Source organism: Pleurodeles waltl, chromosome 2_1 (genome assembly GCF_031143425.1).
Source record: "Pleurodeles waltl isolate 20211129_DDA chromosome 2_1, aPleWal1.hap1.20221129, whole genome shotgun sequence".
In the NCBI taxonomy this organism is placed as follows: domain Eukaryota; kingdom Metazoa; phylum Chordata; class Amphibia; order Caudata; family Salamandridae; genus Pleurodeles; species Pleurodeles waltl.
The window spans coordinates 746,622,175-746,634,689 of record NC_090438.1 but is presented as its reverse complement, the minus strand read 5'-3'; positions in this window follow the sequence as shown (position 1 = coordinate 746,634,689).

The following is a 12,515-nucleotide window of genomic DNA, read 5'->3' as shown; positions in this document are numbered from 1 at the left end:
TCCTATCCTCAATGGGTTTATCTTGGCCTAGCAGTTCAAGATGGAGCTGGGTGGCCAGACACATCTCTAAGTTGAGCATGATCTGTATCTTGGTCCCTCCCAGGTGAGTAGACTTCAATTCAGAGTTCATATATAGATGGCTTTGGACAATCAAACATTGTTTTTGTGGTTGGAGTTAGGAGTTAGTGACCCCGGGGCTAATGGGCTTTGCATTCAGGTCACTTCCTCTACTTCCCAACACTAGACAAATGTGATCCACCCAGGTGAGTGCACTTCATTTAAGAGTTCTCTGACAGATGAATTGGGGCAAGTGCACACTGGGCTGGTAATTGGAGTAACAGGGACAGGCCTTCTTGGGTGGTGGAGTCATGTAACTCCCTGTACTATAAACACTAGTCAAATGGTTTCCTCCCAGGTGAGTACACTTCAACAGAGATTTAAGACACAGGGGTCTTTTGAGGAGAGAACACTGGTCTTGTGGTTGCAGCTAGAGAACCAGTGCCTCCTGGTAGTTACAGTCCTGTTACTTTCACTACTCTTCAATACTTGACAAATGTTATGCCCCAGGTGAGTAAACGTTATTTGGGAATGAACAAACAGTGGTCTTTGGAGAAGAGAACACTGTGCTGGTGGTTGGAGTTAGAGAAATAGGGCCTGCAGTGAGTTGCAGTCATGTCACTCCTGCTATTTCCCATCCCTTGACAAATGGTTCCTCCCAGCTGAGTAAACTTCATTTGTGAATTTACAAACATGGGTATTTGGAAAAGGAAACACTGTGCTGGTGTTAGAGTTACAGGGCCTGCTGGGAGTTGCAATCATGTCCCTCACTCGATGACACAGACTATACATATGTTATCCTCCCAGGTGAGTAGACTTCATGTGTGAGTTCACAACATGGGTCTTTGGAGAAAAGTACACAGGGCTGGCTGAGTGGAGTAACCGTAACAGTGCCTCCTGGCCTTAGGAGTCATGTCAGTCCCTGTATTACACACACTATTCAAATGTTATCCTTCCAGGTGAGTACACTTCAATTAAGAGTTAACAAACAAGAGTATTTAGAGAAGGAACCAATGTGCTCGTGGTTTCAATAACAAGAACAGAGCCTGCTGGAGGCTGTTGTCATGTCACCCACTATACCATACACACTATACAAATGTTATCCTCCCAGGTGGGTACACTACAATTGGGAGTTAACAAACAAGGGTCCTTGGATAAGAGAACACTGGGTTGACTGAGTGGAGTAACAATAACAATGCCTCCTGGCCTTGGCAGGCATGTCAGTCCCTGTACTACACACTTGACAAATATTATCCTCCCAGGTGAGTACACTACAATTTGGAGTTGACATATAATGGTATCTGGAGAAGTGACCACTGGTCTGGTGTTTGGAGTTCTAAAACAGTGCCTGCTCGCAGTTGTAGTCATGTCAGTCCCTATACTACTCACACTCTTCAAATGTCATCTCTCCATGTCAGTACACTTCAGAAGTGAGTTGCAAATAGAGGTCTTTGGACAGGTGGACATTTGGCTGTTGAGTAGAGTACCAGTAAAAGTGGCAAAAGCTGATCAGTGAGCATGCATGATATGGCATTTTGGTGACATTATTAGTGTTGTAACCTACCAGACTCCACTCCTGCAGTTATTCCTGTCAAGCCCTCAGGATGCAGGATGGCCACCGCCAGTCTTCTTGGCCTTCAGCTGGTTTCAAGAGACCAGGGAATGGACCTTGCCCCTGAGACTGTTTCACCTCTTCCTGATGTCCTCCTTTGTGTGAAAGGTGGTGCCTACAGCATTCACTCTGTTGGCTATCCTGTCCCACATTTCCATTTTCCTACTAAGAGGAATGTGCTGGACTTGTGCTCTGAAAAATTGTGTCTCTACTCTACTTTTGATCTCATCCAGCATGACTCTTAACTCTTTATCAGTAAAATGAGGATTTTTAATACAAGCCATGGTGGAAGAAAAATACGGGTGACAGTGACTAACTGAAGGGGAGTAGTGCAAAAGGGTATGACAGGAGGAAAGTGTGTGCTAGGTGTGAAAAGAGGTGGTGGGGAAATTGTATGCCTAGTATAGGTGCTGTATGGGGAAAACCTCTCTGGATTCGGTGTTTGGCATTGTAAATGCAAAGGATTGTGGTATTTGAAGGGGTGTGTTCAATGGTGTCCTTTGCAGGTGTGTTGAGAGTGGCAATGTGTGTTAGCTGTGTGTTTTAAAATATATCCAATGTGCTGTTGTGTATTACTTTGGTGATGGCAGACCTCGGTGGTTCGGACTTCCATTGGCTGACCGCCCCGGATGTCCACTACAGTGACTTTGGACTTGTAACACAGTCAGTGGTTGGTTGCTGTTCTGCCAGTGTTAGTGTTCTAACATCCCTATTTCCGGGCTTCCGTGCTGCTGCTAGTCTGCCTTTTTTGGCTAATGGACAGCGGTCCTACCTGTATAACTCGTAACAGGGCAGTCTGCGAGACCGCTAACATGGCAGTCTTTTTGGGACCACCAACATGGCAGCCTGACGGTACGACCGCCAAACTTGTAATGAGGCCCTAAAACTGGTATAAGTGGTTTTTCCGTCTGAATGGAAGAAAAGACTTACTGAACACTCCCATTTGAATCATGAAATATGCTTCCTTCAAGTCTAGTTTTACAAACAAATCACTCTCTTGCAACATGTCCCTCAGAAAACGGATTTCATCTTGAAATGTCTATAAAGTAAATATTTGATTAACTCTCTCAAATATAATACTGACTTTTATCTGTCGTCTTTTTTATACCAAAAAAAAGAATACTCACAAATCTCTTGACACAGTCCTTCACTGGCACATTTGCCCCTTTCTCCAGCATCTGTTACATTTCAACATCGACTACTATTATTTCTTTCAGACCCCAATTCTCTTATTTCGCTTTTTTGAAATGGCATTTCCAGACATTCTACTTTGTACCCCTGAATTGTTTCTATTACCCACCTGACATATATAATTGTATGCCACATTTATACAAAACATTTAAAATGTCCTACTTTTCTGGGGATAGAACCAGAGCAAATCACTTTACTCACCATGGAATTCACTATTGGTGTGGTAAGAAACCTGTTATGGCCTGAAAGCCCCTTCTGAATCCTTTGTGTTGGTGATTATAGTGGGATCTTGGCAACAACAGCAAGAACATAGTCCCCTTCTACTATCTCTCCCAAAAACACTTCCTCCATAACTATTCTCATATTTCTCTTAACTTTATCTAGCTCTATAAAAGTAGAGACATACTTTAACCAATCCTTCTCCAAAGAGAAAATGTTTAGCTCTATCACTTGATTCTTTTCCTGCTGTATGCCCTAGTTTGGGATTTATTTTCATTAGGACAATCTTTAATTTCTCCACAATTAGGCCTGTGTTAGGATTGCATAAAAAGATATGGCTCTTTGGCCCCACCATTTTACCCTCTTAATCAATCCAAGACTTCAGGCATGTCTTTCAAAAGGGTCTCTTCTGCCATATCCAAATAAAAGTGCCAGTGGCTCCAAAGTATCCAGTAGCCTATCCTGAACCTGCTTTAATGATCTTTCTAGACCTATGCATGCTGCTCTATGTCGCCTGAATGAAAATGAAACCATTTCTGCTTTCAAATTTGTTGTACAGTGCACTTTTTAAGTGACCTTGAGCACTCAGCCCTCAATACACACCTTACTTCCTTTTCCAGAGGCGTTCTAATTCATTTCTTAATAAAATTACAAGCATCCTCTAAAGGTTACGAATCAGACCTTTTAGAGTGTCTTAAACCATATGGAGAAAAAATGTCTTCTTCTGAGGATTTTTTTTTTATTACTGTGTTGGATGTAGAACACTTTTGTAAGTCATCATCCAAATTCGCATTAAATTTTTATCCTTCCAGTCCCTGATCATTGTTGTTTCCACAGTACCAGTTTAATTCTAGGGGTGGGCATAATACGCACAATTCAGTGTAGCGTAATCATGCAAAAGTACCTAAAAATTCAGCGAGGTTATGCTTGAATTATGCCACAAGACTGAGCCTGCATTTAGCGCTATTTCTTAGCACATAAATGCCCCCTCACCTCCAACATGGATGTAAGAATGCATTATGCGCTAAGTAATAGAGCTAAATACAACAGTGCACAAATAGCAAGTGTGAGTGGCCCCTCGCACTTGCGAAATGTGTTTTTGAGGTAGGATTTACCCCCAAGTTACTACCCACATTTATGTCATTTTTCTAGAACAAAATGCATGCTTACATCTAAAGTGGGCACAAGGATGCACTTTGCTCTAAGAAACATTGCTAAATGCAGCAGAACACAGACAGCAACCGCAAACAGCTGCTTGTGCTCGCTCAATGTGCCCTCACCTTAGGACTGCACCTCCTTCAAAATACTTCTAGGGCCACATGTACGTACCGTTTTGCTCGTCGCAAACGGCCCAATTCAAAAATGCTTTTTGGTATGTACAGACCCATTTTTGAGATTGGGTAATCTATTTACCGAATTGCAAAAAGGGTTTGCGACTCGCAATTAGGAAGGGGTGTTCCCTTCCTAACTGCGAGTCGCAGTCCGATGTACGATTGTTTTGTGACCGCGAATGCAGTCACAAAACAATCGCAGTTAGCACCAGTCTTAAATTGGTGCTAACCCATTCGCAAAAGGGAAGGGGTCCCTTCGCCTCTGTGAATGGCAGCGAAAATATTTTTTCAGAGCAGGTAGTGGTCCCATGGACCACTGCCTGCTCTGAAAAAATGAAAAGAAAACTTTTCATTTTTGTTTTTGAAATGCATCTCGTTTTCCTTTAAGGAAAACGGCCTGCATTTAAAAAGAACGGCATTATTTAAAAGCAGTCCAAGATATGGTGCTCTGCTGTCTCCAGCAGCCCACCATCCCTGTGAGGGCAGCCATTCTCAATGGGGTCGCAAATTGTGACCTACCTCAAAAATATTCATGAGGTACGTCATTTACGACCCCAATGCGAATCACAAACAGTGTAAAGTACACTGTTGGACATAAGGTTTTGTGGCTTGTAATTTGCGACTCGCAAACGAGTCGCAAATTGCGAGTCGCAAAACTCGGGGTCGTAGATTACGTGAGGAGTAGTAATTATTGGTAATTCCATGTCAAAGAGTAATGTTGAATTCCTGACATTACTCCAGGGTAATTGAAATTCCCCCTAGGCCTATTTAATTCAACTTCACCTTTATTCATGCCCATGCCTCTGCATACCACCAAGGACACCTTTCTCCTGTGCCCCTCTGAGGACACTGTTCTATTTATTGGCATTAAATACAGTCTTTGGGTTTTTACTTTTTAGGCTTCATTTCCAAATGTTTTGTCTTTGTTTTTTTCCCCTTCTTGACATCTTCCTCTTCAGCTATTGACCGGTATTCATCATATGATATCATATTCTTCTTTCTTTTTTTTCTGATATAAAATATATTGCTTCCTTCATGGAAGTATTGATTTCTAATTATATTCATGTTGAAATATTTCCTGATTAATTATACTCGGTTATTTTCCCTGGAATTTCTTCGGATTCACTAAGCAACACTTGCAAAAAAAATAAACTAACAAGCTAACTAAGGGCCAGATAAAGGAAACACTTTGCGACTCGCAAACGGCAAAATTTGCTGTTTGCGACTCGCAAATGTGTGTTTCCCATGCAGAAATGCATTTTGCGTGTCGGGACCGACTCGCAAAATGCATTTCCGAATCGCAAATAGGAAGGGGTGTTCCCTTCCTGTTTGCGATTCGCAGTGGAATGCAATTCCATTTGCGACCGTATATGCGGTCGCAAATGGAGTCGTAGTTACCATCCACTTGAAGTGGATGGTAACCCACTCGCAAACGGGAAGGGGTCCCCATGGGACCCCTTCCCCTTTGTGAATGGACCCAAAACTATTTTTTCAGGGCAGGTAGTGGTCCAAGGGACCACTACCTGCCCTGAAAAAATAACGAAACGAAAGTTTTTTTTTTTTTTTTTTTAATTGCAGCTCGTTTTCCTTTAAGGAAAACGGGCTACACTTAAAAAAAAAAAAAACTGCTTTATTTAAAAGCAGTCACGAACATGGAGGTCTGCTGACTACAGCAGGCCTCCATGTTTGCGAGTGCCTATAGTCGCTATGGGGCCGCAATTTGCGACTCACCTCATTAATATTAATGAGGTGGGTCTTTGCGACCCCATAGCGACTCGCAAATTGCAAGTCGCAATTTGCAATAATGCTACATCTGGCCCTAATTTCCCACAAATTGAGCACCTCAAATGTGTACAATGGTGCACCAGTACTGCAACTTTTAAGTGAAAGCTGAAAATGCATCTGATCTTGGCACACAAATGGTTGGGCCAATCATCACTGAAATATGTGCTTCACTTACATTCAGTCACAGGGTAACGAATTCAATGTGGCTGCACAATTTCACAATATTTTCAAGCAAGAAGATGTTACTCTAAGACGCTATGATGCAAGAAATACATACCAGTTATGTGTGATGATTATGCACATCAATAAAGATTCAAAAATATCTGTAAGGCTAGCTTCGAGTGAGTTACATTGCTTTTTTTTAAAAACGACTTCTAATAAATAAGTTGGTATGCGTTTGACTCGCTCTCACTGTGTACTAGAAAACGTGTTTTTTGTTTCTATACGCCTATCTTTAATCACTTTTCATTTCTTACTTTTGAATTACAATCCAATAATATTTACTGTGAAAAAAACCCGGCTCAAAATCAGATGTTCTATAAATTAGAAGCACACAAACAATTACACACTAAAATATAAATATACACATATCAGCGTTAATAAACAGTAAAGTAATAATTAACTTGGTTTAACCGGTTCGCTGCAAGGCCTCCCCTCAACCCCTTGGCCCATGCTAAGGCTTTTCTTTGACTATTTGGGTTAGTTTGCAATGCCAAACTTGCGTCCTTTTTTTCCAATATACTGGGGATTCTAAAGGCACCCAGGGTTTGTGGATTCCACTAGAGGGGCCCTAGAAATTAGCCAAAATACAGCTGAGTTTTGGGTTTTTGGGAAAAAGTGCTGCAGAATAAAGCATCTGGGGCCAGCTGTATCAATCGTTTTTGCATTTGCAAACGGTACGAATCGCAAAATTCAGCTGTTTGCGAATGCGAAAATGCCTTTCACAATGTATGAAAGGCATTCGCAGTGCAATTTTAAGGAATCCCAAAAATAGCAATTCCTTAAAATTGCGACCCCATTTAGAGAATCGCAATTTGCGATTTCCAAAGCACATGTATCAAGCATTTTCTAAATGCGAATTGGGCATTTAGGAAATGCAATTACCACCAAATCCAATTTGGTGGTAAGCATGTGCAATTTTTAAAAATGCATTATATTTTTAAGAAATCGCTATTACAGAATCGCAAATTTCATGAATACCATTTTGCATTTCTTAAATTGCGATTTCTTAAAATTCGCTATTTAAGAAATGCAAACCAGATTTCTGATACATCTGGCCCTTTGTTTTTACCCTGGAAATGGGATCAACAAAGGTTTTGTGATGATATAATCACCAAATTCCCAGCTTCCAGGAACAAGCAGACTGGAATCACAGAACCTAACTTTTCAATACAGTTCTGGCATTTTACTGGGACATGCCCCATTTTTCCTATTTTTTTGTTGCTTTCTTCCTCCTTCCACTTAGTGACAGTAGTAATGAGTATGAAACTAATGATGGATCATGGAAAGCTATGAATTTCTGAAAAGTAGACAAACATTTGAATTCAGCAGAGGGTCATTTGTGTACATCCTTCAGAGTTTTCTTATAGAAAGGAACAGTTGCAATAAAAAAAATATTGAAATTGAGTTGAAAAAAAACCCAGCCATTTCTATCTCTGTTTTCATCTATAACTTTTTCTAAGTCTGGTAGATTTTTAAAAGCAATATACATTTACGACCGCTAGACCTTGCTGGTTGCAGAGATATGTAGGGCTTTTAGGTTCACCGACAAAGAGCCTGAGGTACCCAGAGCCAATAAATGAGCTGCACCTTGCAATGGGTTTTCATTGTGTACCGGGTATACAGCAGTTCATTTGGTAAAATACAAATAGGTGTCACAATGTTATCAAGAATTGGATCCACCCTGGAACATATTTCACAATTTTGTGACTGCTTCTTTCGACCTTTTGTTAAGACAATGTCCTTGCACCTGAAGGATACGAAGGATGTTCTGAACATAATAAAAGATCTAAATTCGATTCAGACAAGGAGTTATTATTTAGCCTTAATGTGCAATTGTTAATCGCTACCATTCCACAATATGGCAACATTAAAGGGTAGCCCTAGGTCTTGTCTGTTGAAAGTAATTAATTTGAGATGAAATATATACAGCATGACCACTCCATTTTACAACACAATACAATTCTGGAAAAGAACATTGATGATGAGTTTATACTCTGGCAAGGGAACCCTGAGAAAACAATATTATGCGTTTCCTGTGCAAATGAAATAGATCCACATTTAGGATTTACTCAACACATTAATAACATATAAACGTCCTTTTTGGTATCCTTGTTAAGGCACATGCTGTTTATTTTATTGTTTCAGCCTAAATACATAAGGCATACTATATAAAAACAGTTAAGATACACCAAATGAATACAAAAACACTCTGAAATGTAACTAAGAGAGCGCCAAGCATTCAACTAGATAAATAAATAACTGCCTAATAACTTAAAACATTCTGCAATCAGGTCCATATCATGTAGGAGCCACACAAAGTTCCTGCCAAAGTGCTAAGTGCATAAGTTCAATGATTTAATCAGCAATACTTCATAACTGATTAAGACAGATTGAAGCAAAAAAAATCAAAATACGCACCACCATGCTAATAAGCCTATTACAATCCTATCTATAACAGTTCAAGAGGCACAGTATATCCAAACTAAAGCGCTCAGTGCCTTTAACTTATAATTTTATGACGGTTCTATATCAATACATCTGATCACTCCTTCCACACGAGATTTGTTTTTATCCCTCTCTTTTTCCTCCCTCGTAGGAATGAGTTGTTCTGATATCTTCTCAATATTCCGCACAGTTCGCAATAACAGCTATAGAACGGTTGTGGTATAATTCGCCGCATACTGAATCGTTCCCATATCAAGGCGCTCCACTCCCAGGGCTAACCGTCCCAACGAAAAACCCAAAATTTCAAATATAATAATATAAGGGACAAGCACACTTGTAATAGCAGTCTAGAAAATGATCTTATGGTATCATATCAAAACAATTCCATGAAGGCCTCTAAGTAAAAAAAACAACCGTTTAACAAAAAAGGAGACCCAGCAGATAAGAAGGTCTGATTGGAATAAAAAAATCAAATAACTGAATAGTTTTGTATTGTTGATTTGAAACTATTTAGTTATTACATTTTTTGAATTCCTCTGTATTGTTGTTCTAAAGAAGGCCGGACATGCCATGTCAAGTGACTTCATGCAATCTGCAACAATTGGTTCAACGGCTAACGGGACTTCTCTTAATTTAGCTAAGATCGCGGGCAATTGGCGGGTTCTTGTGGTAAGCTTTTTTTCCCCAAGAAAATCAGACATGGTAAGTTCCATTGCACATTCTTCCATCAACCACTGCGACGTTGGTTGCACTATCACACATAATTTCAATTTGTGCATCCAGTTTGGAAGACTGGGTAGTCAGTGCCCCTGCCACAATGTCTAAAGTATGGCACATAGTACTCTTATTATTGAGAATGGGTTGTGCAGGAAGTGTTTATGAGATGGTCAAGAATTATTCTCCCCCTGCAGTGGCGGTTGATATTCACCAGATACAGACTTCGGGGTCAAGATGTTTTCTGAACCCTTGCAATTAGGGAAATGACCCCTGCGAACTTTATATGTGGACTGGTTCCAAGAGTGAATTGCGAGGTAAGTCTGGCGTATATATGCCAGCTAAGTTAAACTGTGGATTTGTTTCATATCCATAGATACTGAAAAATGGAATGTAGGGATGAAAGGGATAAGGTTGACTCGACGTTCTGGATTTCTGTGAACCACAGCTATCATAGTAATGTGCTGCCCTTGACCTGGGGTCCAGCGAAGGGTCAGAAATAATTTGCTGCTATTGACTGAGGCCATGGTTGGTGCTGTTTGAGGAGTTTCTATGTTGGACTCCAGCTTTCGCTTATGGAGTAACTAGTGGAGTAACCTTTGATGCTAACACTAAAGTACAAGGTTGCTGATGAGTACTAAGCTGCCTAGGATCATTTTCAGGATCCAGGGATGTAAGTGTTGTGGCTATTTCCTGAATCAGACAAATTATTTCTTCAAAGTACCCTTGATGATCCATTACCACTTTCATTGCCTAACTTTCCAGGCTTTGCCCTTTTTGGACAAATGGGCAAGCCTTTTTTATAAAGATAATATGTAATTCTATTTGGTGATAGGACTGTGCTGGGGTGGATATTGGTCTAGATCTAGAATGACATGCTGTGGTCTCAGATGCCTGACCGACCCATTGAGAAGAGGGGAAGTCCTCTAATGCAACCTTGGCTTGCAAAGGAGAAGTAGTCGTTTGCAAGAAGGAGGGTAAAATCCCATTCTTATGCAGTTTAGGGACTGAATAGCAGCTGTCAAACAATGATTTTAGTGATGGCTGCTTTCTTTGGAATGCTTCCAGACCTCATCTACATGGGGTTGCAGTGTGACCACAAGATGATAATGAGGAAGGCGTTGTAAGCTGAAAAGACCCAGACACCTTATTTTTTAGTTGAGCCTTCGCCTGGATAGGCTGGGGGGGACTGGGCTTCTATTTTTGCTTTTTGTCTAGCTTTCCTCAATGTTCATTCTTTGAACTTTAGCACAGTTTAGGATTCAAACAGTATGCCCGACCTTAGATACTTTGAGATGGCGTTGCTAAAGATGGTGATGCACGGGGGCCGAGGAAGAAAGAGAAGGGAGCCACCATACCCTGGTACTGACAGCTTTATCACCAGTTTCCCTTAGTTATTTAACACAGTTTTTTAAAAATAACTGAGTGGTTAATCAACCAACACTTTCAGTTAGTGTTCCTTGTAAGACTGCTGAATAGGACAGAAAAGACCAAGGCTGCCAGTGAGACCAAACTCGGGAAAAAAGCAGCCCTTTTCTTTCTAACCCTCTCCTTTGAGTCCTTTAGTCCTTTTAGTACTCTCCTTTCACACCGAAAGATACTGCGGGCACTGCAAGGTAGACTAGGGGGACAGTGCAATGTGCAGGAACTGCAGAGGGAGTTGTTGTAGATGCTTTTGCCAGGCTATTATCAGCTGATATCAGTGGGTGGACAGGCATAGGCAGACAAAGCAAGCAAAAGATGACAAACAGGCCTAGGCAACAAACAGTTGTGCAGGCATATAGGCAAACAGGTGGATGAGTTGGTGTACAGGCTCCTCTAAGAAAGTCAAGTGGCACCAGCCTACTGCCATCCACCTCCAAGCCAAGAGAAGAGCCTGTGGCCTAAAGCCCTTTCAAGCCTGCAGCCAGTATGCACCCGATACCTGCTACTTTCCGCCTGTCTCCTAAATTGCCCGCAAATCCATTAATCCAATTGCTCCTGCCTCCTTTTGTCCTCTACCCACCACCTTCTGTCTGCCCGCGCAACAGTGTCATAGTTGGACTCTTGGTCTAAGCAAGACTGCTGGTTTAAGGATGACAGTACTTATGTTTGTAGGCGACCATGCCAGTCCTACAACAAAACACAACAGTCGTCCCAACCCTTCCGGTTCACAAGCAGTATCTCACCAAAATCCCCAAAACAGTAAAAGGTGATTTGTGGCAGCCTTTACTCATGGACTCAAGAGTGTGACATCTCAGGGAGCGTCATGGTTAAATGGAGATTACCCCTTTCTCACATTAACAGCAAGTCTCAATCACACACAGGCAATGAAGAAGATGCAGTAAAGTTTCAATAGGTTTTATTTAGCATAACTGCATTATGCGATAAGTTGCATGGGCTGCAATGATTAGGATAATGAACAGTGCAAGAAACAGAATGGTAAAGACAAGAATCATTAATACAAAGACCCCTACCATCTTGCAATATCATGAAAAAAGAAGTGTGTGATATGTCCTAATACCCTAACATGCGTGGCCTAACCTCTGACCTAAAGGAGAGCTAAGTATGTTAAACCTCAATCTGCCAATGCCATGTCTGTGAGAAGAGCTCCCAACCCTCGTTACCTTAGAATGAGTTCTCTACCTCAGACTCCGTAGGAACATGAAGACTGGGTCAGCAGCAAGGCGACGTGCAGCATCAATAGCAGGCATTGCATCTGGTCGGAATCCCTCTGACTATCTGATAAAGTGTGGACTATTTATACAGATCTACTTGGGACCCTGATGTAGGTTTGTTCCCAAACAATAGATAACAAGGTGTGCTTGGGACGGCAATTAATATAAACAATTCCCACGAAAGCAGGGAAAGTACCTAAAGTGAACACCTACAGTTTCTTTGTCTTTGTCGCTTGATCTTGACAACTTAGCGCAGTGACACTGATAATGCAAACTAAAACA